Source organism: Rhineura floridana, chromosome 3, assembly GCF_030035675.1.
Source record: "Rhineura floridana isolate rRhiFlo1 chromosome 3, rRhiFlo1.hap2, whole genome shotgun sequence".
In the NCBI taxonomy this organism is placed as follows: domain Eukaryota; kingdom Metazoa; phylum Chordata; class Lepidosauria; order Squamata; family Rhineuridae; genus Rhineura; species Rhineura floridana.
The window spans coordinates 178,286,087-178,313,705 of record NC_084482.1 but is presented as its reverse complement, the minus strand read 5'-3'; the positions used below and the strand labels follow the sequence as shown (position 1 = coordinate 178,313,705).

General features: G+C 41.4%; 1 long non-coding RNA gene and 1 pseudogene across 2 annotated transcripts in view; one reads left to right on the top strand and one right to left on the bottom strand.

Annotated features, from left to right (window-relative positions):
* Positions 1-7,298, top strand: part of LOC133380757 (monocarboxylate transporter 2-like) — a 54,451-nt pseudogene extending 47,153 nt beyond the window's left edge.
* Positions 7,299-10,431: 3,133 nt separating this feature from the next.
* The window catches only part of LOC133380758 (uncharacterized), a 42,343-nt gene continuing 25,155 nt past the window's right edge, over positions 10,432-27,619 (bottom strand). For both annotated transcript variants that reach the window (XR_009761536.1, XR_009761537.1), the window contains exon 3: positions 10,432-10,723. This is a non-coding gene — a long non-coding RNA (uncharacterized LOC133380758). The remainder of the gene's footprint in view (positions 10,724-27,619) is intronic.

Sequence of the window (27,619 nt, the reverse complement as noted above, 5' to 3'; positions counted from 1 at the left end):
GAAATGCTTTTGCTCCTACAATTTAAAAAAATGCTTCGAATCCACATGCCAGATCAAATGCTGACTGGCCAACTGATTTTTAAAAAGAGATATTATATGTTCAAATTCCTCTTATAAGTACTTAGGCCTAACATAGTTTGTTATTCCCTGTTGTCAGAGAACCCCAAAAAATGTAGTTCTTTGGGGAAGTCGAGTATCCTAGATTTTTTGGGTGATGCCATGAGAGTTCAGATGATATAAATCCAGCATAGATTTATAGTCTAGTGATACCTGAAGAGTTGCAGTCTTAAAGGTCTTATAGTTTTTTCTTGTTTCACCTCCCTTTTTGATTAAAAAGGCTGTTCTTTGCAGCTTATGTCACATTAACCTGTTCTTCAACAAGAGAATTGAAAAGTGAGACTCCAGCATGGAACTGCTGAATTTGAACATATCCGGAAGTAGGATTTCTTATCCTATTAAAAATGTTAATTAACATAGTGACTCTAGGTTGATTGTGTTATCAGTAATTACAGCTGGTGTGAATGGTTATTGTGTTTATTCTGCATACATTTAAGCTTTAATTGAATTGTCACAGACAGTACATTTTCCATTTCATTGCCATTTGACCCCAGTGTTTACTGTTTTTCTCTCTATACGCATGTGTGTATAGACTTCCCAACTGAGAATAATACTTCATGCATCATGCCACAATAAATCTGCTAGTCTTTAAGGTGCCACAAAGTTCTTTGTTAAAACAAAGAAGGGGATTGTGAAGAGCTCCAAAAGAACTTTTCCAAACTGAGTGAATGGGTGGTAAAATGGCAAATGCAATTCAGTGTAAGGAAGTGTAAAGTTATGCATACTGGAGCAAAAAAAATCTTAATTTCACATATACACTGATGGGGTCTGAGCAAGTGGTGACTGACCAGGAACAAGACTTCGGGGTTGTAGTGGATAGCTCGATGAAGATGTCAAACCCAGTGTGCGGCCGCTGTGAAAAAGGCAAATTCCATGCTAGGGATCATTAGGAAAGGCATTGAAAATAAAACTGGTGATATCATAATGCTGTTGTAGAAATCTGTGGTGTGGCCACATTTTGAATACTATGTACTGTACAGTTCTGGTTACTTCACCTCAAAAAGGATATTGTAGAGCTGGAAAAGGTTCCAAAAAAGGGCAGCCAAAATGATCAAGGGGATAGATGGACTTCCCTATGAGGAAAGGTTGCAGCATTGGGGGCTTTTTAGTTTAGAGAAAAGGCAAGTAAGAAGTGACATGATAGAAGTTGTGTGTGGCATGGAGAAAGTGGATAGAGAAACATTTTTCTCCCTCTCCCATAACACTAGAACTTGTGGACATCCAATGAAGATGCAGAAGATGTTGGAAGACGCAGGACAGACAAAAGAAAGTACTTCTTCACACAGTGCATAAACTATGGAATTTGGTCCTATAAGAGGCAGTGATGGCCACAAACGTGGATGGATTTAAAAGAGGGTTAGACAAATTCATGGAAGAAAAGGCTATCAGTGGCTACTAGCCATGATGGCTGTGCTTTGCCTCCATAGTCAGAGGCAGTATGCTTCTAAGTAGCAGTTGCTGGAAGCCACAGAAGAGGAGAGTGCTCTTTGCACTCAAGTCCTGCTTGCAGGTTTCTATGGGCAACTGGTTGGCCACTATGAGAACAGGATGCTGGACTAGATGGGCTAATGGCCTGATCCAGCAGGCTGTTCTTATGTTTGTTGTCTGATGCAGAAAGAAGACCTTCCTCTTTCAATAAACCTTTTAAGGAAATACCTTATGGCAGTCTGCATGTGTATTGGGATTGTTTTTTAAGATTTTTTAAAGATATTTTCAAATATGTTTTGATTTTAAGATGGTTTGCTTTAAAGTTGTTTTTAAAAGAAGTTTTGTTCTTAAGATGTATTTTAAAGATTTTTTAACAGTATGTTATCACCTGTTGTTTGCTGCCCTGGAATCCCTTTGGGAGGAAGGGTGGGATATAAATTTAATAAAGTAAGAAATAAGAAAAACACAGCTACCCCTCTGGGACACATTAAAGCCAGTTAGTCTCTGTGATGCCAGAGCATTTTTTTTTGCCTTCTGAGTTAACGTTATTGTCTCTCGGTTACAGGACTTGGACTTGCCCTCAACCTCCAGCCTTCAGTGATCATCATTGGAAAGTACTTCTTGAAAAGACGCCCACTAGCCAATGGTCTTGCCATGGCAGGAAGTCCTGTCATGCTTTCTGCACTCGCTCCCTTGAACCAGCTCCTTCTTGATACTTTTGGATGGAGGGGAAGCTTTTTTATTCTTGGGGCAGTTCTACTAAACTGCTGTGTGGCTGGAGCACTCTTCAGGCCCATTGGAGCAACAGCTGGCCCTACTGGGAGGCAAACAAATAGGCAAGCAAGAGAGACTTATAAAGAGCAGCCAGATATAGGCGTAGCTGAAATGGCTGACTCTGCAGATGAAGAGAAGGAGGACAAAGACTGTTGTGAAAACTTTAACAAATTCCTTGATTTATCTCTTTTCAAGCACAGGGGGTTCCTGATCTATTTAATAGGAAACGTGCTCATGTTTCTGGGTTTTTTTTGCTCCTATTGTCTTTTTGGCTCCTTATGCAAAGCACCTTGAGATTGATGAATATTCAGCAGCTTTCCTCCTTTCAATTCTTGCAATAGTTGATATGATAGCCAGACCAGCTACTGGGCTCATTGCAAACAGCAAATGGGTGAGGCCAAAGATTCAATACTTTTTCAGCTTCTCCATTGCTTTTAACGGCATGTGCCATCTCCTGTGTCCTTTAGCAACAGGCTATTCAGGCCTAGTAGTATATTCTGTCTTTTTTGGACTAGCCTTTGGTATGGTTTGTGCAATGCTGTTTGAAACTCTCATGGATCTTGTTGGTGCCAGCCGATTCACAAGTGCTGTAGGTCTCGTCACTATAGTGGAATGTTGCACCATATTACTTGGACCACCTATTGGGGGTAAGAAAATTTCTATACTTCCACTCATTGGACTGCTTGTTGGTGGGAAATAGATCTATGAATTATTTGACTTTGAATAGGAGACAGCAGACTTTAGACTGTCACTTACTTTCAGTTTTGACCCTCTAATTCTGCTTTTTGCTGGCCAATTTCCCTTTCATTGAGTTTTTAAGGAAATGCAATTCTGTGCACATCTAATCAGAAATAAGTCCCACTGAGTTCAGTGGGACTTACTCCTATATAGGTAAACATATGACTGCAGCCTAAATTGCAACTAAAATAAGCTGGCCAGGAGCTGTGTCTCCTGGATTAAAACATGGCATAGCTAGAAAATTAAGCTCCTCTGCAAACTAATTAAAATGGGTCTTGCAGAACTGAAGTGCCAAATCAAATCAAGGTACCTTCTTCAAGCCAATTCAGGCAAACACTGCTAAATCTCTGCTGCTGAGTTGTAAGGTATTGCAAGCACACCTTTCAAGACCTTAGGCTCCTTTGCCAGCAAGCTAATTAGACAATGTTTACACTAGAATTTGAAGAGTGACAGCATAATGTATATTTATATATTTGCTTTTAGAGTTCATTTAGGAATATGATTTCAATGAATGAAAATGTGTCTATATCATGATTTTCTGGATTTCACCATGCATCAGCTAGTAGCAAGAGGGTGTGAGGACCCTTTGACTTTCATAGGTAAACCTATTATAACAACTAAATAATATTAACAATATCATTCTGGCATATGGATGTGGCAAATTTGTGGAGGTAGGCTTTAACCATTGTTCATTTCTGTCTTCAGCCTAATTATGTATAGAAAGCAGAGCTTGGAAAAGTTACTTTTTTGAACTACAACTCCCATCAGTCCCAGCCAGCATGGCCACTAGATTGGCCTGATGGGAGTTGTAGTTCAAAAAAGCAACTTTTCCAAGCTCTGATAGAAAATTTACATATGTTTTGGTGTGGTTTAGGATGGCCAGGTGAAGAAGAGGACAGGACTACTGCACCATTAATACTGGAGTAGAAGAGGGAATTTCAACAGGTGTAAGCTTTTTCATTCCATCTGCTGAAATGCTCTTTCTACACAAAGGTGCAGTCTTAAAGGTACTCTAGTGTTTTCACATATCTGGAAGGATGTGGGCTTATTTTTCTGTATTCATAATTCTTTAGTTAACTAATAATGCAATCATACGTATGTCTACTCAGACGTTAACCCAACGGAGTTCAGATGGAAGATACTCCCAGGTAAGTACATAGTATATGGTTGCATAAGAACATAAGAAGAACACTGCTGGATCAGACCAAAGGCCCAGAATTTTGTTCTCAGTGATCAACTAGAAGCCTGTGAAAAGTCTGCAAGCAGGACATGAGTGCAACAGCACTCTCCACACTTGTGATTCCCAGCAACTGGTATTCAGAGGCATTCTCCAGCATTGGAGGAAGAACATAGCCATCCAGGCTGCTAGCCACTGATAGCCTTATGCTCCATGAATTTATGTAATCTGCTTTTAAATTCATCCAACTTGGTGGCCATCACTGCCTCGTGTGGTAGCAAATTCCATAGTTTAACTCTGCACAATGAAAAGAAATACTTCTCATTGTCAGTCCTGATCTCCAGTCTTGCAGCTTCATTGGATGACCCCATTCTAGTACTATGAAAGAGAAAAGGGTTCTAGCCACTTTCTCCATACATGTTTTTATACACCTTTATCATTCTCCTCCATTTATGTGCCCCAAATATTGTAACCTATCCTCACAGGAAGTTTTGATTGCCATTTTCTGAACCTTTTCTAGCTGTACAATATCATTTTTGAGGTGTGGTGATCCTGTGTAGCGATCCTATACACACTTGCCTGGGAGTAAGGCCTCTTTAACTTAATAGGATTTACTTCTGAGTAGATATGTATAGGATTGTACTGTTACTGACATTTCTTACTCTGTCTCATCCTAAGAAATCAGGTTTGACGACAAGGATTGGAACTAGAATGGCTTTGGACCAAATCAACCTAGATAGTTTGCTTGATATAACCATCAAAATGCAGCTGCTCGGTAGATAATATTGTAACTTATCCTTACCAAAGAGAATTGTCAGGCAAATGAACCTCAGGTATTGAAATTAAAAAGATTTACAAAAATGCAGGCTAGTGTATGTATTATTTAATCCATTTTACCTTGACAAGAAATTCCCTTCTTTTTGTCCTGTGTATAGGATGAACACCTACACATTACCTTCCTTTTGAGAGGAAATTTTATTTCATTTGGAATAACTTGTTGTTTTAAAAAGCAGCCATTTCACAAGTTATATACAGTTTTATGAAGCAGATTAAGCTAATTGCTAAAGCTTGGTAATGAGGCCAGAAACTGCTGTGTAATACTTTGCAATATGAGTTCTGCAGTATTGTTTCCTCCATTTTAATAAGCAGCAAATTGATTGGCTCTTTGGTATTTAATAACCTACTACTGGGCTTTGCTTTAATGAACTAAGTAAATTGTTCCTGGTGTGCTGTATGACTGTGTCTTATTCTCAAAGGGGGATGGGGTGAGACTCTTCTACTGAATTTTCCAGTATTCTCCTCATTAAAATTATTGGTGAAATGTATTTAGCAGACCTCCAGGTCATTGAGCAGAAAGTGAGAATTACTGCTATTAGCCTCTGGATGGAAAAAAGATAAACGGGGGGGGGGGTGTTAAGTAAGAGGTGCTTAAAATTATGCATGGGGTGGAGAAAATGAATAGAGATACATTTTTCTTCCGCTCTCACAATATTGGAACCCAGGATCATTCAGTGAAGCTAATGAGTGGAAGATTCAAGACAGAAAGTACTTCTTCACACAACACATTCTTAAACTATGGTATTTATTACCATAAGATGTAGTGATGGCCACTAACTTTGACAACTTTAAAGGGGAATTAGTCCAATTTACGAAGAATAAGGCTGCCAATGGCAATAGTCATGATGGCTATTTCCTGCTGCCAGGATCAGAGGGAGTCTCTGAATAGTGGTTGGTTTTTCATGTCTTCTGAATTCCAGTTGTTGGGGTTCATGAATGAGGGGGTGCTGATTTGCTCACACCCTGGTGGTAGCTTTCTCATAGTTGGCCACTGTGAGAAATAAGTTGCTGGACTAGATAGGGTTTTGGTCTGTTTCAACCAGGGTTTGTCTTAGATTCTTATGTTGTTTCATTAATACTGATGTATGAAAATAAATGTGGACTGTGTTCTCCTAGGCACAGCAGTGACATTTCTCAGCCAGAATATGTGAAATGATCTATTTTTCCCCCCAGGTAGCAAGCATATTCTTGTTACAAATGTCCTAGTTCACAGGACAAGAGATTGGGGAAATTAAAGGCACTGTATTCCAAGGAGAAGAAAGTAGTTCTAAGAAACCAAATAATACATCATTGGCATGTTAATTTGGAGGAGGAAATCCAATAAGCAAAAAAAAAAAAACTTGCCAAAAATGAAGACTCAGAATTACATTAGGTTTTCTAGATGCCTCTTATTTTAGTGCAGGGGAACCCCCAGATGTTGCTGGCATCACCCCTGAGCATTGGTTACATTGGTTGATGAGAGTTGGAGTCCATCAACATCTGGAGGGTCTCAGATTCCACCTGTTTTAAGGAAAACCCAGTTTGTTGAGTGCGCAAGTTTTTGTATTGAGACTTGGGCAATCTGGATTCAAAGCCCAGCTGGGCCATGGAAGCCTCATTGTGTGGTACAAGCTTTAGTGTTATCTAATGTGAAGTTTTGTATTTAATTTGTCAGTATTTGGTCAGTTTGTGTTTGGGTCAGTGTTACTACTTAACACAGATTTAACTGGTTATTCATTCTAATAACAGTCTTGACGTTAATGGTTAATCTACTAAGATTTCTTCATTTGGGTGACAGCCCCATTTCTAAATTGTTGTTTTTTAACTTCCTATTTAAGTTAAGTGTTCTTTCTCCATCCACAGGAACTCTTATTGACATGTTTGGGGACTACAAATACATGTTCATTAAGTGTGGGGCAGTGATGGTACTGGCTGGGACATTCCTCTTCATTATGAATTACTACAACTACAGAATGCTTGCAAAAGAGGACAAAGCAAGGAAAAAATATGAACTAGAAAAGAAGGAGGATGGACTCATAAGGACAGACGTTGGGGAAGGCAATACCATGAATGTGGAAAAGGTGAAGGATGGTCATGAAACAGTCCCACTGAGAAGTGAAGAGGAAGGATTAAAGAATGGGGCAAACAGTACAAGTGAAGCTTAAATCTGGGTTACCTGATTTTCTGAATGGGAAATAGCTCTTTTCATATTTCTTAGAGTGACTTAAAATATATGGTATGAAGTTTCCATTTGACCTCTAAGTACTATTGTCCCCTGGTCTCCAAAGACCTGGAAACAAATAACAAGCCCAGTTTCTTAGGAGTCTGTGGCAAGTACTCTGTAGTGCTCACTCCTGCACTACTTCAAATCTGTGTAAGTAATAGAGCCTTTCCTGTCACTTAGGCAGCAGATACTTTTCTCCTTGCTTAGTACAGGCTAATTGTCCATGATGGAGCTTCCTGCCTGCACTACTGGCTCAACCCTTTTAGTCCAAAACAGGACACATTACATAGGAAAAGATGTATGGTATTCGTAAAAATCGCACACCAACAGTGAACCCTCTACTTTGGAGAGACAGCATCACATCTCCACAGCCTCTAACAGTGAAAAGCCATAGCTCAGTGGTAAAGCACATGCTTTGTATGCAAAAGGTCCCAGGTTCAGTCCCCAGCATGTCCAGTAATCTCCGAGTATCAGGCCTGAGAAAAGTCTCTGCCCAAGAGCCACAGCCAGCTAGAATTAACAGTGCTCTCTTAGAAGGACCAAGGTTTGACTTAGTATACGGGATTCTCATATTTTCACTTCTTTTTCAGAGTTTATGATTCCCAGTATGCTGCATGGCTGGGGTGTGCATGGCTACCTGGTTCTAGTGGTGATCTGGTGTACTGAATGAGAAATGCCTTTATAGTGAGACCTTGAAGAACTAAGTGTCACCATTGTGTATCTTTTTGAGAAATACCCATAGCTTTGGACCCAGTGTTATGCAAATTACCCATTGCTTTCAGCTTGACAGTTTTCTGGATCTAAGCCTATGAGAGGTTAACATTATAAACTTGAGTAACGAAGAACAACATACAGTTCTAATGACCAAGTTGTACAGTTCAGCTTCTGTGGTTTTTCTAAAATTAACATTGATTAACTGGCCAATGTGAGGATTGCCAAAGTTTTCTTCTGTTCTCTGACTTGTAAGGAACCTGTGAATTCCCATTAGACTTGGATAACTGCTAGAGTCTTTTTTGGCTTTCAGCTGAAAAAAGATACTCCACTTTGTTCTTTGTCCCAGAATGCCTCTGTGTAACCTGACTTTAGATCTTTGCACAAGACACAGTTCTAACCTAATCAGTCTACAAGAATTTGCTCCATTATCATTTTATGATGGTCACAAACAGAGCTTAACATCAGATCTTTTCCCATAAAAATATTTATCCTTATCCACTGCAGCTGCTCTCTCTCTCTCCCTCCCTCCCTTCCTCCCCTCTGTTGGGTTCCCCCCCATCTGAACATTCTTCCTCAGGAAGCCTTCCAAATAATGTTAAAAATTATGAACTTGGGTTGTTACAAATAAAGGCATTATTATGAAGGTTTCTAGTTGAGTGAAGGCCACATTTCTCAGAAGGCTTTTTTTTCCTGAGAAAATGTCTGAGAGGTTTTTCTTCTTTTTCTCACCCCTCCCTGAGGAGGAAACATCTATTTTCTCTGAACATTCTCCACCATGTTTTATTGTGACTGCCACTTCCCTACCACAATACCCTGGAATAATGCTGGGCCAGGAGGATTGAGAAGGGTACAAAATGGTGCCCAGACTACGAACAGTTGCTGCTGATGTGACTTTTGCCAGCAGAAGTTATGCTGTTACCAGTTGCTAATGGTGAGCCACCCCAACCACAAGAAACTATTGGAGAATTTCTCCTCCCACCCAGGGAAAATTGGTGAAACTATCCTCATTTTCTCTGCCTACAAATTGGCTAGGAAATTTTCAGAAGCCATTTATGCACAGCACTGTTTTCTAATGTGACTTTAGCTCACTTAGCAGCTGCAGTTTTACAGTCTATTTTAATCACAAGGAAGAAGAACCAGAAGATACCATCTCACTTGCTTAAGACCTGGAAACCATCCCCTTTGGACACTGGCCTTGCTTCCCAAACTCAAAGGGGATTGAGACAGAAATGTACTCTGCATATACTCAGAGATAGTCTCTTATTGGTATTAGTTCACATGTTTCAGGAACTGAATTATGTTCAAAACAAATTATAGCAGCTGAGACAACTGGCTCAAATTAAGCCCTGTCACAAAGGCTACGTGAAAGCCTTATTTTAAGATGGAGGGGAAGAATGAAGCCCTCCAAGTCTCTCTATCTGGACTCCAGGACTCTCCCACAACGTGCTTTCCCCAAGCCATGCTCCTCACTGATCCTGTTTTGCACCCTCCTGTCTGAATGTGTCCTTGATGAGTTTTGCTTGCCTGGATGGAGGAGAGAGAGTGTGTGTGTGGAAACTAGCCTACTGTACAAAGGCAGAATTCACATTACTTGCTCTGCCCAGTTTGGCCTCTGCTCTCATCTACCAATGGAATGTGGCCCCAGGAAAGTTGCCCAGAAGTGAATGCGGCCCTCAGACTGGGGAAAAAAGTTCCCCACCCTTGTTTTGAGGAGATTCCTTTTTATGCTTTTTAAACTAATCAGAGCTATTTCCTACATCAGCCCTTCCTGGAGTATATTTTCTGTAAGGAGGAGGAGGAAAGGGTCATCAGAGTTCATTAGCAGGCACTGCTAACCTTTTGTGTGTGTGTGCAAGGACCACATTGCCTCATTGCAATGCTTTTGAGGGCTGCATGGTTGTTGTGGGTTTGACCCAAAGTGGGCATGAAACCCCATGTCCTTGCATATGCATGCCCTGATCTGCCCAAGCACTATTGGAAATATCTGAGGGCTCCAGAAGTGCTCAAAAGAAGGCTCAGGAGGGTGGAGACAGCAACAGAGGTAACACCTAGTCACCCCAAAAACTTAGTTTCTGACCACCACTTCTAATCTAAGTGAGGGTTCTTCTTAGACCACAGATGCTCCCAAAACTTCCCCTGGTACTGTGGCTTGTACATCAATTGATGTCTGCCCCTACTCCCATGAAATGCTTGTGGAGCTGAATCAGGCCTGAATAAAACATGGAATTAGACCCTAAGTGAGGCTTAAATCTATGAGACTGAAACAAGGACCATTACTGAGTGCTTCAAGATAGTTTTGAGATAGAGAACATGAATGGTCCTTTGCAGAGAATTAATATTGCTGCCCTGGGCTCCTACTGGGAGGAAGGGCAAGATATAAATCTAATAAATAAATTAAAAAAATCCAGGAGCTCTAAACCCCAGGCAAAGTTTATTTTGCCCGCAGCATAGATACCAGATGTGCTTGCCAAGATGAACATGCACTGCTTTATCTGGCAGAACTACCGGAACATTTTAAAGGAAGAGGACCTGTTTTGACAAAGTGTGCTTTCTTCTCTGAGAAGGACTCCTGGAGGAATCTTTTGAAAAATGTTACATCAAAATGCACGCTCCACATGTTCCACAGGAACCAGCTAGAGTCTCTTTCCTGCAAGATGCATTCAGTTGCAAAGCTGTTTCAGGCCAAGGAGTGTCCCTCCAGGGATGTTCCTCTCTGAAGATTCTTCCTGAAAATCCTGAGGAAAGGGGACATTTTTTGTTTTAAGGTGGAAACATAGGTTACACATTAATTAGCAAAAACTATTAGTTGTTTTAATCATATTTCAATAACTCACCAGAGTAAAAAAAAACTAAACAACTTCAAAGCCCACCAGAATTATGGGAGAATCAGGCACATTAAAAGACACATTGACTTTGATCAATGAACTGTACCTTTAGTTTTCATTGCTTGAGTTTCTTATTGGTAGGAGAACAGTTATTCCACCCAACAGGCAATCCATTTGCTAGATTTGCATATAAAATGGAAGGGAAAATTTATTCTTAACATAATTAATGTGCAATAAGTAGGATTGTCAATTTTTGTGTCAGTGCCTGCTCCTGTGCCTTTAGCAGAAGCTAGGTCTGCTGATGTTAGCATGTGATAATGTTTATTTCTATGCTGTGAAAGGTTTCACCTGCTAATTAGCACAGATTAAAACTGCTGTCAAGGGCACAGAAGATGGCCAGACTAACCATCTCCCACCCTGACAATTGGCAACTGTAGCTAATAAAGGACCTGGCATATCCGTGCAACCTATACAATACAGGGTCCTTGAAAACCCCGCAGTGCTGGTCTGCTGGTCTTGAAGTTTTGTCATCTCCCTTTATTAATTAGGACAGTAAAAGCTTTTGCCTGCAATCCCATGTATTTATTTAGCAACATTTATATACTACTTAATAAAAAAGTCTCAAAGTGGTTTCCATATAATAGTATGATTCAATATTAATTAAAAAGAGCAATAAAACAATAGACATAAAATTATCAAAATGTAAATAAAAATCAACAGATTTTAAAAACAAATTACATAATAAAATTACATGTCTGGTAGGCTTGCCTAAAAAAAGGTTTTTAGCAGATGTCACATACTAGGAAGTAAATCCCATTGAATTAAGTGGGATACACTTCATAAAACATTTTGCATATTACTATGGGATAAATAGAACAACGGATCTCAGTCATCAAGTAATGCTATTTGTGTACATGTCACAGATAACAGACCTCAAACATACTGACTGGCTGCTCTGCTCTTGAGTAGCCACTGAAAAAGCAGCACACAGATCTTGAGATACGTAGATCCTCTCCCCCCAATTTATTCATGTGTTTCAGCATTAGGGCAACTCTGAATAAAAAGCTAGCTACACTTATGATGATATCTGATATTTAAGGAACAGAATGTTTAAACAAAACCATCCTGTTGAGATAATGCAGGCAGCTGCTGTATCTAGTTTTTAAAATAATACAGGTGCCTTTTTGCAACTGTATGCATTCTTGTGGCTGGTTGTTGACCAAAAAGTGTTTTTGGAATAATTGCCTGGCAAATAAAGGTGCACATCAGTACTTTTTTACTCTTCTGTCAACAGAAGTCACTTTTTGATGAGCCAGATCTGTATTTACGAGTGAAGGGGCGAAATAAGACAAGGACACATCAGCCTGGGTTGAACAAGGGCCACTTTATTAAACTATACAAAAACACCTTTTAAAGTGACCTGCAGAGGGAAACCTAGGTGCGGAACTATCTATAAGCAAGCATCTTGCCATACAGCTCACGGGCGACCAGCCCCTGCTTGGGACAAGGGCAAGCCCCATCTGCTTGCCCCATCTGCTTACCCCTTCCGCCAGCCACACCCAGTAGGTGAGTAGGGGGGCCTTCTCAGGTCACCACCCCCCAGGGCCGCACAACCCTCGGGTGGATGAGTTAAGTTGGCTCCAAAAGCAGCCCATATCCTGCCCTCAAGCCGCAAAGCTCTGACAGACAGGCCTCTGGAACCGCCAATCACCTCCAAAGGTGCCTAAGGGGGCCACCAAGCTGTCCTTACCTATTTCCCTTTCTGCACCTTCCCACCCCAGTGCCCCAATTATAAACTGCCCTCCTAGGGCAATTAAACTTCGACCATAACAAAATAGCCAAATTAGCCAAATTCACCTATTAATCACAACGCCCCCTAACCCGATTCCATCCCACTCTCACAGTGTGGAGCAGGCAAAAAACCTGCCTGCCAAACAAGGGTGGGCAGGGTAAAAATTCCTACTCGGTCCCGAAGTGACCATTGAACACACTATAAGAGAGGGAGGGCAGATTGGGCATTGCTTGCTGAAAGAGGAGGTAGGAGGGGCGGCCTGGCCTTAAATAGGCCCATGGCCCCTCCCCTCCCTGCCGCACGTCACGCACACATAACGCTGCGACACACGATGTTGCTCTTAACGAAGATGGCCGCGGCAGCATCGCTCCCTCCTCGCAACTATGCCCCGCTTATCCATGCTGCGCAGGTCAGTGGGGCTTCTTTCTGGAATATCCCAAACAGCATTATAAACAAATTGGCGAAATAAAGCTTGTGACCTGGATCCAAAGGATTGCAGGTGAAACCTTGTTCTGGCAACAGGACTTGTGAGACTCCCTCCCAATCTAACTGAAATCCTCTGAATTATCCAACAATCTGATTCCAAATCAGTGCATAGAGTAGAAGGTACAACAAAATGAAGACCTAGAGGAAGTGTTGATGCAAGAGATGTAGGTATGGGAAAGAACACTGACGATTCTATATGTGGTCTAGACTCTAGGGCAGGGTAGGAAACTTCTGGCCTGTTTATCTGGACCTCAGGACTCTCTCCCAGCCACATGCCTTCCCCAGCCACATCCTTCACAAGCCCTGTTTCACAGCCTCCTTAAGTATTTTTTGTTCTTGAACTCTGATAATGCTTCTTGCTTGCCTTGTTGGAGGATAGAGAGGGAAGTCTGAGTCTGGGAAGAAATAGCCTACTGTACAAAAGTAACATTTACATTTCTTGCTCCACACATATTTGCCTCTGGCTCCACCCACCACTGGCATTTGGTCCCCAGGAAATTACTCAAAAGGGAATGTGGCTCTCAGGCTGAAAAAAGGTTTCCTACCCACAGTTTGATACACCCTTTTCAGACCTTGTAAGTTCAGGTCTGTGGCTTTATGGAATCAATCTATCTCTTGCTTGGCCTTCCTCTTTTTCTACTCTCTTCTGTTTTTCCCAGCATTATTGTCTTTTCTAGTGAATTGTGTCTTCTTATTATATGTCCAAAGTATGATAACCTCATCATTTTAGCTTCTGATGATAGTTCTTTTAATTTGTTCTAACACCCAATTATTTTTCTTTCACAGTCCATGGCATGCACACAGATCTCCTCCAACACCACATTTCAAATGATTTTTCTCTTATCCACCTTTTTCACTGTCCAACTCTCACATCCGTACATAGAGATCAGGAATACCATGGTCGGAATGATCCTGACTTTAGTATTCAGTGATACATCTTTGCATTTGAGGACCTTTTCTAGTTCTCTCATAGCTGCCCTCCCCAGTCCCAGCCTTTTTCTAATTTCTTGACTGTTGTCTCCATTTTGGTTAATGCCTGTGCCAAGGTATTGATAATCCTTGACAACTTCAATGTCCTCATTCTCAGCTTTAAAGTTACATAACTCTTCTGTTTGACGTTCAGCTGTAGTCCTGCTTTTGTGCTTTCCTCTTTAACTTTCAACAGCATTCATTTCAAGTTATTACTGGTTTCTGCTGGTATTATGGTATCGTCTGCGTATCTTAAATTACTGATATTTCTCCCTCCAATTTTCACTCCTCCTTCATCTCAGTCCAATCCCGCTTTCCGTGTATGTTCTGCATATAGATTAAACAAATAGGGTGATAAAATACACCCGTCTCACACCCTTTGCAATTGGGAACCAATCAGTTTCTCCATATTTTATTTATTTATTTATTTATTATTATTATTATATTGATTGATTGATTGATTGATTGATTGATTGATTGATTGATTGATATCCCACCCTTCCTCCCAGCAGGAGCCCAGCTTTCGGTCCTTACAGTAGCTTTTTTTTTTTTTTTAGTAGAATATTTTTTTTATCCATAAGATTAACAGAATGGCATAACAGAATCTCACATGCCCCCCCAAGCAATGATGATACCCCAACACTTGAAATCAAATTTTACACTTGAAATGCTGCTTTTATAATACATTTCTGTTATGTCTGAAAAGAACAAGATGCTCAAAGAGCACGTCAGACAAGGAATGTCTTTTCACAGTCATTACGTTGCCACCAGTACTGAACAAGCGTTCTACTGCGGCGCTTGAAGGCATGCCTGTGTTGTGCTGCAAAAAAACACTGCAGCACACGTGGAAAGCCATGGAGCGATGACGCTTCCCTGCTGGGAGACCTCAGGTACCTCAACAATTCCTCATCAGCAGTGTCTAGCAGTTTATAGAAATACATAGTAGATAGGAAAGGCATACCTAGTTCTTTTTTTATTATTATTATTATTAATTTTTATTCAAATTTTCAAAGACAAAAAAAACACAAAACAAAAATAATTAAACAATAAAATAAAATGTTGACTTCCGATTTGTCGCAGATCAGTTATAAGTCTACAATATATAACAATCCTGTCTCCTAAATTATATTATAAAATCACTTTCCTCCAGTAGTTATCTTAATTAATCATCAAATCTCATAAACATTACTTTATTCTTCCCACAAAAAGTCAAAGAGAGGTTTCAGTTCCTTGAGAGATATATCTTTCAATTTTTCTCCAAATAAACATGTCGATTAATCCATCTCATTCAAATCTGTTAGGTCCAATAATTTCAATAACCATTCTCATTATCAATGTTAATTCCATCTTCTATCTTCAATAATCCTATTAAGTCCAATAATTTCAGTAACCATTCTTCCATTATCAATAATCCTATTGAATCCAATAATTTCAGTAGCCATTCTTCCATTATCAGTATCCCATAATAATTATCATAGTCATAATCCAAATAAATATATAGATTAATCCGTCTCTCCAAACCTGTTTGAGCCAATAATTTCAATAGCCATTCTTCTTGTCAATATTAATTCCATCTTCCATCTTCAATAGTCCAGTCCAGTAATTTCAGTATCCATTCTTCCATTATCAGTATCCCATATTAATCTTGCTGTCATAGCCATAGTCATATAGTAAGAGTCTGATGGGAATTTCCTTTAGCACAAATATTTTCTTGCCATCAATTCTGAATATGTTGCTAAAATATTGTTGTAAAGTCATATCTCTGTTCTTCTTTTTTACAAAATGCACTGGCTCATCTCTTAAGAATTTTTCCATTGTCACATATCTGTAGTCCATTCCATAGATTTTTTCTATGTCAAGCTCCATCACATCATTCCAGTCCAAAAAATTATCCAAGACATTAATAACTTTATCTCTATTATCTTCATTAATTTCTACAGAGACAACGTTGATTTCCAAACAGTAAACTTTATTTCTAGTATCCATAAACTCCAGATCTTTTTCCAATTTCACATTTGTTCCAATCTCCAGAGCTTGCATCTTCCCTTTAGTTTTTCTTTTTTCATCTCTAATCTCATCAACTATTTCTTTAAACTCCTGCGTCATTTTACTAAATTCATTTTTCATCTCCTGTCTACCCTGTCTCAGGGTTTGTTTCGTTATCTCAATCTCATCCATTATTTTCTGAAACATAATTTCTTCCATGGTCTCAGCCACTTTCCTGATTGCCATTCTTAAAACCACAAAAACAAAAATTATTTCAGTCACAATTGGGTTAATATTCCAGGCTTGATGAGGTCACAGTGTAGACAGTACAGCCTGCCTTATCTCTTATATTCAGGAATACAAAACAAATTTAGTTCCCAGCTTCAAAAGAGTTAGTAGCGTTGTGAACAAGCAGATTCGTCAAAATGAAATAAACCAAAAAAAAATAGTCCCAGACGTATAATGCTCCAAAGTTCATAAATCAAATTTATTTATTTCTTTTCCCTCCTTGAAATAGAAATCCCTCTTCCGTTTATATCTTTAGAATGCACTTCCCGGCCAGCTTTTTGCAATAAAAACTAAGATAGGCTTTTTCAGTTTCTTTCCTCCTTAGTTTCGTGAGTAACAGAGAAAATTTTTAACTCACCCAGCAGTTCTTATATAGCCGATTCATTGACAAATCTCTTTTTTGCTGCAACGATTTAAACCAAATGAAAAAAAAAATATAGAAAGAAGGATGCTTGCTTGTTTAAGTTCGTTTTCTTTGAAGAAAAGATAAACGTGTCACTTAGTCAGTTAGAGCTTGATGGACGTCCTCCGGCATTGCTGGCTGAACCTTCTCTCATAAATTAATGAGATCCAGTCCTCCCAAACAAAAACAGGCTTTAATGGTTAATCTCTACGTTTTTCCCTGCCCGGGAAAAAATCATCACCAGTCAAAAAAGAACGTTCTGACTGATTTATACTGAAAAAGTTTCTTCTGAGACGAGAGCTCGTCTCAAAAAGCAGGCACAAGCGAAGTCATCCTTCCCGGAAGTCCCTTACAGTAGCTTCTTGTGCAGAGTATAGGTTGCGCATCAGGACAATCAGAGGCTGTGGCACCCCCATTTCTTTTAAAGCATTCCATAGTTTTTCATGATCTACACAATCAGCAATCATGCTGCAATCTATAAAGCACAGGGTGATTTTCTTTTTAAATTTCTTGTTCCATTCCATTATCCAATGTATGTTTGTGATATGATCTCTGGTATCTCTTCCGTTTCTAAACCCAGCTTGGACATCTGGCATTTCTTGCTCCATACCTACTTCTCTACCTTCTATAAGAATGATTTGTGAAGTATACTCAGCACCCCAATGCAGCATTAATACAGAGTTGAGGTAATAGAAATCTGCACACTAATTGCCACAAACAACATGCAAAGTTGAACTCATCTTCATATTTGTTCTTGTTATGTGTCTTCAAGTCGATTACGACTTATGGCAACCCTATGAATACATCTTAATGCTGATAACTGGCATGAGAAATTAAAAAGTGGACAATTCTAACAGGTACCAAAATGTTCCCTCAGTGGCAAATACACATGAAATATGCAACCAACAGCCTGATCCTCTGCACATTCAGTGCAACTTACTCGCACCTTAATTTGCATAGCAGTGCAGCACAAGTACTCTTTTTGTAGAGGGTTCTTGTTTCACCTTATAGTCTGTACCTGTAACTACCAGATGTGCTTTCAGATTTCTGCAGAATTGTTCTGTTTAATTTATTTGTAAACCACTTTTTCATGTGCCTTCAGGCCATACCCTGGTTTATTTCCACTGTTGGAGCTAGTATTCCTCTGAATGCCAGTTGCTGGGAATTACAAGTGGGGAGAGTGCAGGTCCTGCTTGTGAGCTTCCCATAGGCAACAGGTTGGCCACTGTGAGAACAGGATGTTGGACTAGATGATGGATATATTGGTAACCTCACAAATGGGAGGGTGTGAGGCGTCCTTCCCTGGCTCTCCCTGTCAGGTTCCTACCTGCTCGTGGTTACTGCCTGTCTCTAGGCACCACCAGGGACTCCACCAGTCCGGACCGCACTCTCTTATGGTTTACCTATCCGCTCTAGCACAGATCTCAACAGATCCCCCTGCTAGGCAACCACCAGTAACGTCCCAATACTAGTATTCCCAGAGACTCTGAATACTGGTATTGTTATTCTCTTCACCACTGCCACCATTTGTTACAGTTCCCCTTCAGCCTTGGTCATTACCTTACCCTCCCTTCTGGTCTGTGAAACCCCAGCCAAGGATCAGGCCTTTGGTAAACCAAATTAAGTATTTATTACAGATAACAAAGCTAACAAGATTAACAAGATTTCTTCTTAAGGCACATAAGCATATGGTTTTACTCAATACTAATCCGAACTCCACCTCCCTCCTTCTTCACGCTCTCCTGGCAAACAACTCTCTCAAACCCCACCAAGCAATCCACTCTTTCTCTTCTCCCCCCCAGATTCCACTCTCACTCTTCCTTTTATACATTCAGCCATTTTAAACACTCAGCCAATCATCTCGCATTCTACTGCCCATTCACTCCCCCTCTTTCACTCCACTTACCATGTATCTTCTAAAACAACAACACTTACCATATATACATTAATATAGGAACATCACAGAGGGCAAGGACTTGATTCCATTCAGTGTAAAGATGAGAGACAACTCACACTACCTGCTTTGGACTAATTTTCTACACTTTACATACCTTATCAGAAATTTGGGGAAACAGGGAACTTGTAAAAGTTCCTTCACAGGTTGTGTATTATGTGGTTACACAGACACGATGATAAGTTACCACTTGGTAATCATGAATTTTAGTGTTTAAAATAATGAGCTTTGGAGGACTGAAGGGTAGCATGACCTAAGACTAGAGATAGGGGAGAAATTTGATTCAGTTCACAAAATTACCTAATTTGCACTGTCCAAAACAATATACAAACTGAAACACAGCTGTCCTTCAAAATGCACACTTCTCTAGATTTTGCAGTGAAGTTCTCCAGCCAAGTAATGTGTAACAAAATGCACAGAGTTAGTGTGCTTAAAAATGCATCTATTAGTGAAAAAAGCATACAACAATGCATACAGAATCACAATGTTGATGAATCTTCATGAGGTCTTTGGGTTGATTCACACGGAAGGTAAAGTTCAGATTAAAGACGCAGCTGTTGCCATCGTGATAGATTTGCAAGACTCACATTACCTTCCAATCCGCTGTTTTCCATTCCCATATGGAAAGGTTTAATATCACTGTTTCCTTGTGGCCCTGCCCCAAATTTACATGTTTACTCCCTCCGGAGTGGGAGAGTGTGTGTGTGTGCATGCGTGCATGCACTTTCTGTCACATCTGTAATTGGCAATACAACGATATGGGGGGTTCCATCGACCATCATGCAGTGGACTGTTAAATAACACACACATGTGGGCGGGCGCACACACACGCACACACATGATGTGGTCGGAAGAAGAGACTATGGAACTCAGAATGGAGAGGGGGGTGCAATGCCTATGACTGTTTGGTCTTCAAGGCTGAAGTGGGAGAGTGCCCTGGTATGAAATTGACATGACACTTACTAGATCCCCCCCTCCTATTCCTAATAAAACCCTTTCTTTTCCTGTTTAAAAATTAGGTAGTCAGAGACAGGTGTTTGTGTGTGTTTGTGTGTGTGTGAGAGAGAGAGAGAGAGAGAGAGACTAAAATAATGCTGCAATGAAAAGACGACAACGCCCCCACACGCTTCACAGCCTTTCCTTCCTGCAGCTCGGCAGTGCTGTGCAGGAAAGTTTTGGGGGTAGTTCAGCTTCACTTTTGCAAAGTCTGAGGGAGTTTGGGTGGAAAGAGTTTGAACCATGCCAAAGTTTTGAAAAGAAAGAAAGAAAGAACAGGAGTGAAGGAAGGCAGTTTCCTGGGTGAGAAAGGGATTAAATAAATGAGGGCTGCTGCAGTTCAGGAGCAGTCAGTCGGACGTTGCTTGTTGAGCCACCAGAAATAAAATCGAATTCATGGAGAGTTTAGTGGGTGGAGAAAGGGGAATATCTGAAAGTGACAATCCACCCCCCAGCAAAAGACATTGGAGCAAAGCGCCTACATGGGGGGAGCGCAGCGAAGCAGAGATGATTTTTCCTTCCCTTTTCGCATTTCCAGTGGGTTGGTTTAATTCGGATTTAAAGGGAAAAGTAGCGACACACCTTCCCTTTGCCTGCAATATCATGTAAATCCTGCAAATTAAATGGGGATGCAAGTAGCACCAATCATATTAAATTGCCATGTGAACCAACCCTTAATTTTGTTTTGTTTTGCAAACGTGAAAATGTGAAGAACTTGATTTGCAGAAGTTAGTATATTGGGCAAAACTGCATACAAAAATGTGTATGTTAGAAGAAGTTCACACTAAAATGCTGATTCCTTTTCATGAGGACTTTTTAAAAAAATCACAAACTGGTATGGAAATGTGGAGAACTGAATTTAAGAGTGAAAAAATAAGCAGAGAGAGACTGAAAATGACAGATTCACCTATCCCTACAAGTCACTCATATTTGTAGAATCTCTCCCCCCCGATTTAATTCTTTTGTTCATCAGTTGATTTTTTATTTTTTACAACAGATCCATGCATGCCTCATTGCCAAATGTTATATATGGATCCTGGGGACACATTTTTCTTTTTCTCTCCTTGACAGGAAGAGACTTTGTGTCACTCCCTTAGTACTTTCTCCATCCCAGTAAAAGTAAGGATGTGTATATTTATGCAGTCTGATTTATGAGCAAATATATTCCTTCTTGACAGATTGTGTTCTTTATAATGTCTGTCATCATTCTATCTGACAATGGAGCTAGCAAGCTGATGCATTTAAGATGAATGAGCCTTTGTGATTCACCCAAGAAGCTAATAAAGATGATACATTTTCACTTAATGAGTTGGGCCTGATAAATTAATTCCAGTGTGAGCCTCCACTCTCGCTCTCCAGTTGCATTGGGTTGAAGGGAATGTCCTCAGTGGCATTCACACTTTAAAAATACATCTTCTTATCCAAAAACTAGGAGAGAGATGTTTGCAACCCTGAAATATTTGTTACACTGAAAGTGCTTTCCCTTGAGCTTAACTGTCCAGCTTTCTAAAACTACAGATTCCTATACTTGTGTTTATACTGTGTGTGTATTCACACATACACACAAAAAATCTGTTTCATTGGTTGACTATCAGAGCTCCAGGGCCCTACTTCTCTTGCCTTTCTCACCTGCTTTGCCTCTCCATCACAGAGGAAGAGTGCCACCAAGCAATGGAATTAACAAAAGGAACAGCAGCTGCAACTGCCTGGCAACCTGCCTGGCTCACTTATCTGCCTTCTCTCTCTGGGCAGTAGTGCAATTGGCACCAGAGTCAGAGAGAGAACAAATGAGCTAGGAGAAGAGAGGTTTATTGAAGGCATCTTCTCCAAGTCCTGTTCTCCCAACATGGAGCTGGCACTGCTGTGGATAATACTAGTGTCTATTGCATCCATTGTAGTCTGGGATGGAGAAGAAGGAACATATTGTTGGGGTGTGTGCGTTGTTGTGTGAAACAGCATACATTACGTTGGAGTTAGGTTGAGCAAGAAACTTCTTCAAAGCATGTTAAGAGTCTTTATTGAAAGACATTAAGGCCAGAGGCTTAAGAGTAAATACATGTAGAGATTCTTCAGTCACCCCCCTTCTGGTACATCTCTCTCCATAGATAAACACAAAAGACAGCCTCTCAGCTCAGAGGCATAATTCAGAAGAAAAGACAACACATAGACTCTGTTAGAACTTTCCCAGTTGCTATCAGATGGCTACCATAGCAACGGCCCTGGCCGTCCGTTCCCAGACAGGGCAAAGACATAACTCCCCCTTAACCACAGTTACGTCTTCACACTTGCAGGCTTCATGGAAAACTACTAGAGACAGTAATGCCTACTGGTCACCAGCCCAGCAGCCTCCCTTTTTTCCATTAAGACTGCAAAATACACATGAAATACATCTCCATAATACATAGTCATACAGTCATACATTTCTACAATACCTCTTGCAATACATTTCAGTACATTGCATTTTCAGTTCAGTACAGTTCAAAAGTATATCTCAGTACATAGCAGTACATTTCAGAAACTCTCTGTACATTTAGCTAAAACGTTGTTCAATCAAACTTTGGTTCATTCCAAGCCTTGTCACCAGTTTGCCAAATTTCTCCTCACACAAAGGCTTGGTCATTATGTCAGCCACCATGTTGTTAGTGTCACAAAATGTTAGGTTAACAAACCCGTGCTGCACACAATCCCTTACGTGAAAGTATCTGACACTAATATGTTTTTTCTCTTGGTATGAGCTTCTGATGTGGCTATCTTAATGCAGGTCTGATTGTCTTCATATACAGTAATCGGAAATTGCATATCAATGCCTATCTCCTGCATGAGTATTGCGAACCATTGTAGCTCATTACAGGCCTGTGATAGGGCCACATACTCGGCTTCTGCACTTGATGTTGCAACCACATTTTGTTTCTTGCTGCTCCAGTCAATGCATGACCCGTGCCACATCACAACTATGCCAGAGGTTGACTTACGACTGCTCAGCTCCCCTGCATGATCTGCATCCACAAAACATTCAAGACCTCCTGTCTTTGCTCCTGACAAAACCAGACTCTTTGTCTTCGTGCCTTTCAGATAACGCACTATCCTTTTAATCCCTTGCCAGTCAGCCTCTGAAGGATGCTCTACCTTCCGGCTTAAAATACTGACTGCATTACATATGTCTGGGCGAGACACCTTCACCAAATATTGCAATTTCCCTATTATGCGCCTGTACTTCTCAGGATCTGTACAAGGCGTCTCCTGCACATTCTGTTGGAAAGCCACAACCATTGGAGTCTTCACAACATTGCATTCTGTCATGTTGCATTCTTCTATGATCTGATTTATTTTACTTTCCTGACTCAATGTTATGCTTCCGTCTTCTGCACGCACAATATCCGTGCCTAAATAGTGTGTGACAGGCCCCAAATTCTTTGTGTCCACCTGCCTGCCCAGTTGCTCATTAAATTCTTGTTCCTCTTGCTGCTCATGATAAAAATACATGATGTCATCAATGTAAACTGCACAGAACGTGGTTTTCATCCCCTGTCTCTTTATATACACACATGGATCTGCCTTGCATCTTTGGAATCCCATTCCATGCAACACTCTGTCCAATTTCTCATTCCAGCAGCGTGCACTTTGCCGCAGTCCATATATTGATTTATGCAGTTTACACACGAACCCTTCCTTTGACACAGAACCCGGAGGCAGTTCCATATATATCTCCTCTCTTAAATCACCATGTAGGAATGCCGTCCCTATATCGTAGTGATTTACACTCATGTTCTGCATCGCTGCCAGCTTCAGCAGCACACGAATGGACTCATGTTTCACAACCGGGGCAAAAACAGCATCATAATCTGTCCCATGCTGCTGGGTGAATCCCTTGGCAACCAAACGTGCCCTGTACCTCTGTACTTCCCCGGAACTTGCTTTCTTCTTCTTAAACACCCATCTGCAACCTAAGGCCTTTTTACCCATGGGTAACTTTACTAATGTCCATGTGCCATTCTTTTGCATGGCTTGTAATTCTTCCTGCATGGCCTGCTGCCATTTGTGCTGCTCTGCCTCAGGCATCAGCCTGTTTGCTTGAAATGATGCTGGCTCTTCTAGTTCTCTGTGAACTTCCTCCATCTGGGCAGTGAATACCGACGGCATGCCTTTTATGGCTGTCTGTTTACAGCCCTGACCGTCATTCCCTTTCCGCCCCATTGAACTCAAGGCATCAGCACACTTATTTATTTATTTATTTATTTAATTTCATTTATAAACTGCCCATAGCCAATGGCTCCCTGGGCGGTGTACAACATACAATAATACAATAAATGAACAAAATCACAGATAAAAATACAAATTCATAATAACACTAAATGATATTAGCATAGCTAAAACATTAAAACAGTAAAATACATAGAAATATATTAAAATGCCTGGGAGAATAGGAAGGTTTTAGCCTGGCGCCGAAAGGATAGCAGCGTAGGCGCCAGGTGTACCTCCTCGGGGAGACTGCTCCACAATTCGGGGGCCACCACCGAAAAGGCCCTAGATCTTGTCATTACCCTCCGAGCCTCTCGGTGAGACGGTACTCGGAGGAGGGCCTTAGATGTCGAACGAAGTGTACGGGTAGGTTCATAGCAGGAGAGGCATTCCATCAGATATTGCGGGCCCACACCGTGTAAGGCTTTATAGGTCAATACCAGCACCTTGAATCTGGCCCGGAAACAAATTGGCAACCAGTGCAAACGGGCCAGAACAGGTGTAATATGTGAGGACCGCTTGGTCCTCGTCAGTAGTCTGGCTGCTGCGTTTTGCACTAGCTGCAGCTTCCGAACCGTCTTCAAGGGCAGCCCCACGTAGAGTGCATTACAGTAATCCAATCTAGAGGTCACTAGAGCATGAACAACTGAGGCGAGGTCGTCACCGCCAAGATAGGGGCATAGTTGGGCTACCAAACGAAGATGGTAAAACGCATTCCGAGCCACCGAGGCTACCTGAGCCTCGAGTGACAAGGAAGGGTCAAAAAGAACCCCCAGACTACGAACCTGTTCCTTCAGGGGGAGTGTAACCCCATCCAGAACAGGATGAACATCCTCCATCTGAGCGGAAAAGGCACTCACCAACAGCGTCTCAGTCTTGTCTGGATTGAGTTTCAGTTTATTAGCTCCCATCCAGTCCATTATCGCGGCCAGGCAACGGTTCAGCACATCAACAGACTCACCTGAAGCAGATGAAAAGGAGTAATAGAGTTGCGTGTCATCAGCATACTGATGGCAACGCACTCCAAAACTCCGGATGACCGCACCCAGAGGCTTCATATAGATGTTGAAAAGCATGGGGGACAGAACCAATCCCTGAGGGACTCCACAATGGAGAGTCCAGGGTATCGAGCAATGTTCCCCAAGCACTACCTTCTGGAGACGATCCGCCAAGTAGGAGCGGAGCCACTGCCAAGCAGTACCCCCAACTCCCAACTCCGCGAGTCTCTCCAGAAGGATACCATGGTCGATGGTATCAAAAGCAGCTGAGAGATCAAGGAGAATCAACAGAGTTACACTCCCCCTGTCCCTCTCCCGACAAAGGTCATCGTACAAGGCGACCAAGGCTGTTTCAGTGCCAAAACCAGGCCTAAAACCGGATTGAAACGGATCTAGATAATCAGTTTCATCCAAGAGCGCCTGGAGCTGGCCGGCAACCACCCGTTCCAAGACCTTGCCCAGAAAAAATAAACGCACAGCAAGAACTAAAACAATGTATACAAATATGTGTAAATATATATATATATATATATATATTCTAAAGCAACATTAGGATATAAATGTAACACCCATGGACATTTTAAACTGTGAATCATTAAGGCTTCCATGCATGCACACTTCATCTCCCCTCATTATAAAACATTGGTCTTTGTGGAACAAAATTGAATAATTACAACTCACCAGTTTGCCCACTGATAAAATATTATGAGCCAAGTCCGGAACGAACAAACAGTCTGTCATTATGCCAAGTTTGTCAAATTTAACCAGACCATGTGCTTTTACGGATTTCCGTGATCCATCAGCAAGTAAAACAAAGTCCTGCTCATCTGTAGACGTGTAAAACAGACTCCTGTCTTTAATTAATATATGGCTTGCTCCGCTGTTGAGCAACCAGTTCACAGGTCGTAAATCTTGAGAGTTCTGTTTACAAACAAAGTTCACACTGCCCTGCTTCAAGCCTCTGTCCCTGGAGTTTCGCTTGACTGGACAATCGCGCTGGAGATGTCGTCGATCTCCGCAAACAAAACAAGCCTTCAGCCTCTGTTGCTGCTCCTGTTTATTATCCTTCGGCACGGCATGTTTCACCTCTTGCTTCCTGACAGCCTCCATCGACTCGGCTCTTTTCGCCTCCTGTCTCCGCTGCCATTCTTGGGTCAATTTTTCCTCAATAAACGCAACGTTCAAACCTCCGTCAGGCATGGCTTCGAAAGCCATGACCATATTATTCCAAGTCCCATCAAGTGAAGCCAGAATCAGATAGGTCTTCTGAAGTTCAGAGTGTTCGACGCCTCGGTCTGTCAACTCAGCAAACAGGCGTCTGAATTCCGTGAGATGCTCACACATGTCGCACTCACCCGTGAAGCGCATTTGATAAAGCTTCCGTGCCAAACACAATCTAGATCCCGCAGTCTGTTGCACATGAATGCCTTCCAACCGGTCCCACATCTCCTTGGCGTTTGTAACATCTCTCACGTGTAGCAGTTGAGAGTCAGATAGAGCCAGAAGTATAAAAGCCTGCGCCTTCTGATCTCTACACATCCAAACCGCAGTCAGTACCGCCGGAGTGGGTCCATCTATTGTGTCCCATAAATCCTCTTTTATCAGCAAAGCCCTCATCCTCGGCTTCCAGCTGCCAAAATTCTTTTAATTAAGTCGTTCCATTGGCAAGCCTCCCCCAGACAGGTTTACAGCCATGTTGCTCACCTCCGTCTGGTTCAATCAATCAAGCTGCCCTCTCTGGAACTCCGTCTGCCGTTCAGACCAGCAACTTACTCCCGTGTAATGTGCTGTGGAGCGTAACCATCCTCTGCTACCACTATTGGGGTGTGTGCGTTGTTGTGTGAAACAGCATACATTACGTTGGAGTTAGGCTGAGCAAGAAACTTCTTCAAAGCATGTTAAGAGTCTTTATTGAAAGACATTAAGGCCAGAGGCTTAAGAGTAAATACATGTAGAGATTCTTCAGTCACCCCCCTTCTGGTACATCTCTCTCCATAGATAAACACAAAAGACAGCCTCTCAGCTCAGAGGCATAATTCAGAAGAACAACAACTCACATAGACTCTGTTACAACTTTCCCAGCTGTTATCAGATGGCTACCATAGCAACGGCCCTGGCCGTCCGTTCCCAGACAGGACATAGACATAACTCCCCCTTCACCACAGTTACGTCTTCACACTTGCAGGCTTCATGGAAAACTACTAGAGACAGTAATGCCTACTGGTCACCAGCCCAACACATATGAAGCTGCCTTATATCTAGTCAGACCATTGGTCCATCTAGCCCAGTATTACCAACTCTGACTAGCAGCAAGTCTTCAGAGCTTCAGAAAGGAGTCTTTCACTAGCCTTACTTGGAAATGAAGGGGATTGAATCTGGAGCCCTTTTGCATGCAAAACAGATGTCCTTCCACTGAGGTACAACAGGAATCTCAACAGCAGAATGCGATTCATGAATACATGTGTCAAAATGACAGATGACAGATGTTTCAGTGCCGAAACAAAATGATGTTGTGAAGAGACATGGGTTCAATATTTGGTCCAGCACACTGATACATTATCAAGCAAATGATCTCTACTGCCAACTTCATCCAGGCCAATCACTTGGTGTAGCGGAGAAGGGATAGAAACTGCAAACCTGCAGCCCAATTCTGTGCATACTAACTTGGAATAAGTCCTATGATGTTCAACAAGGA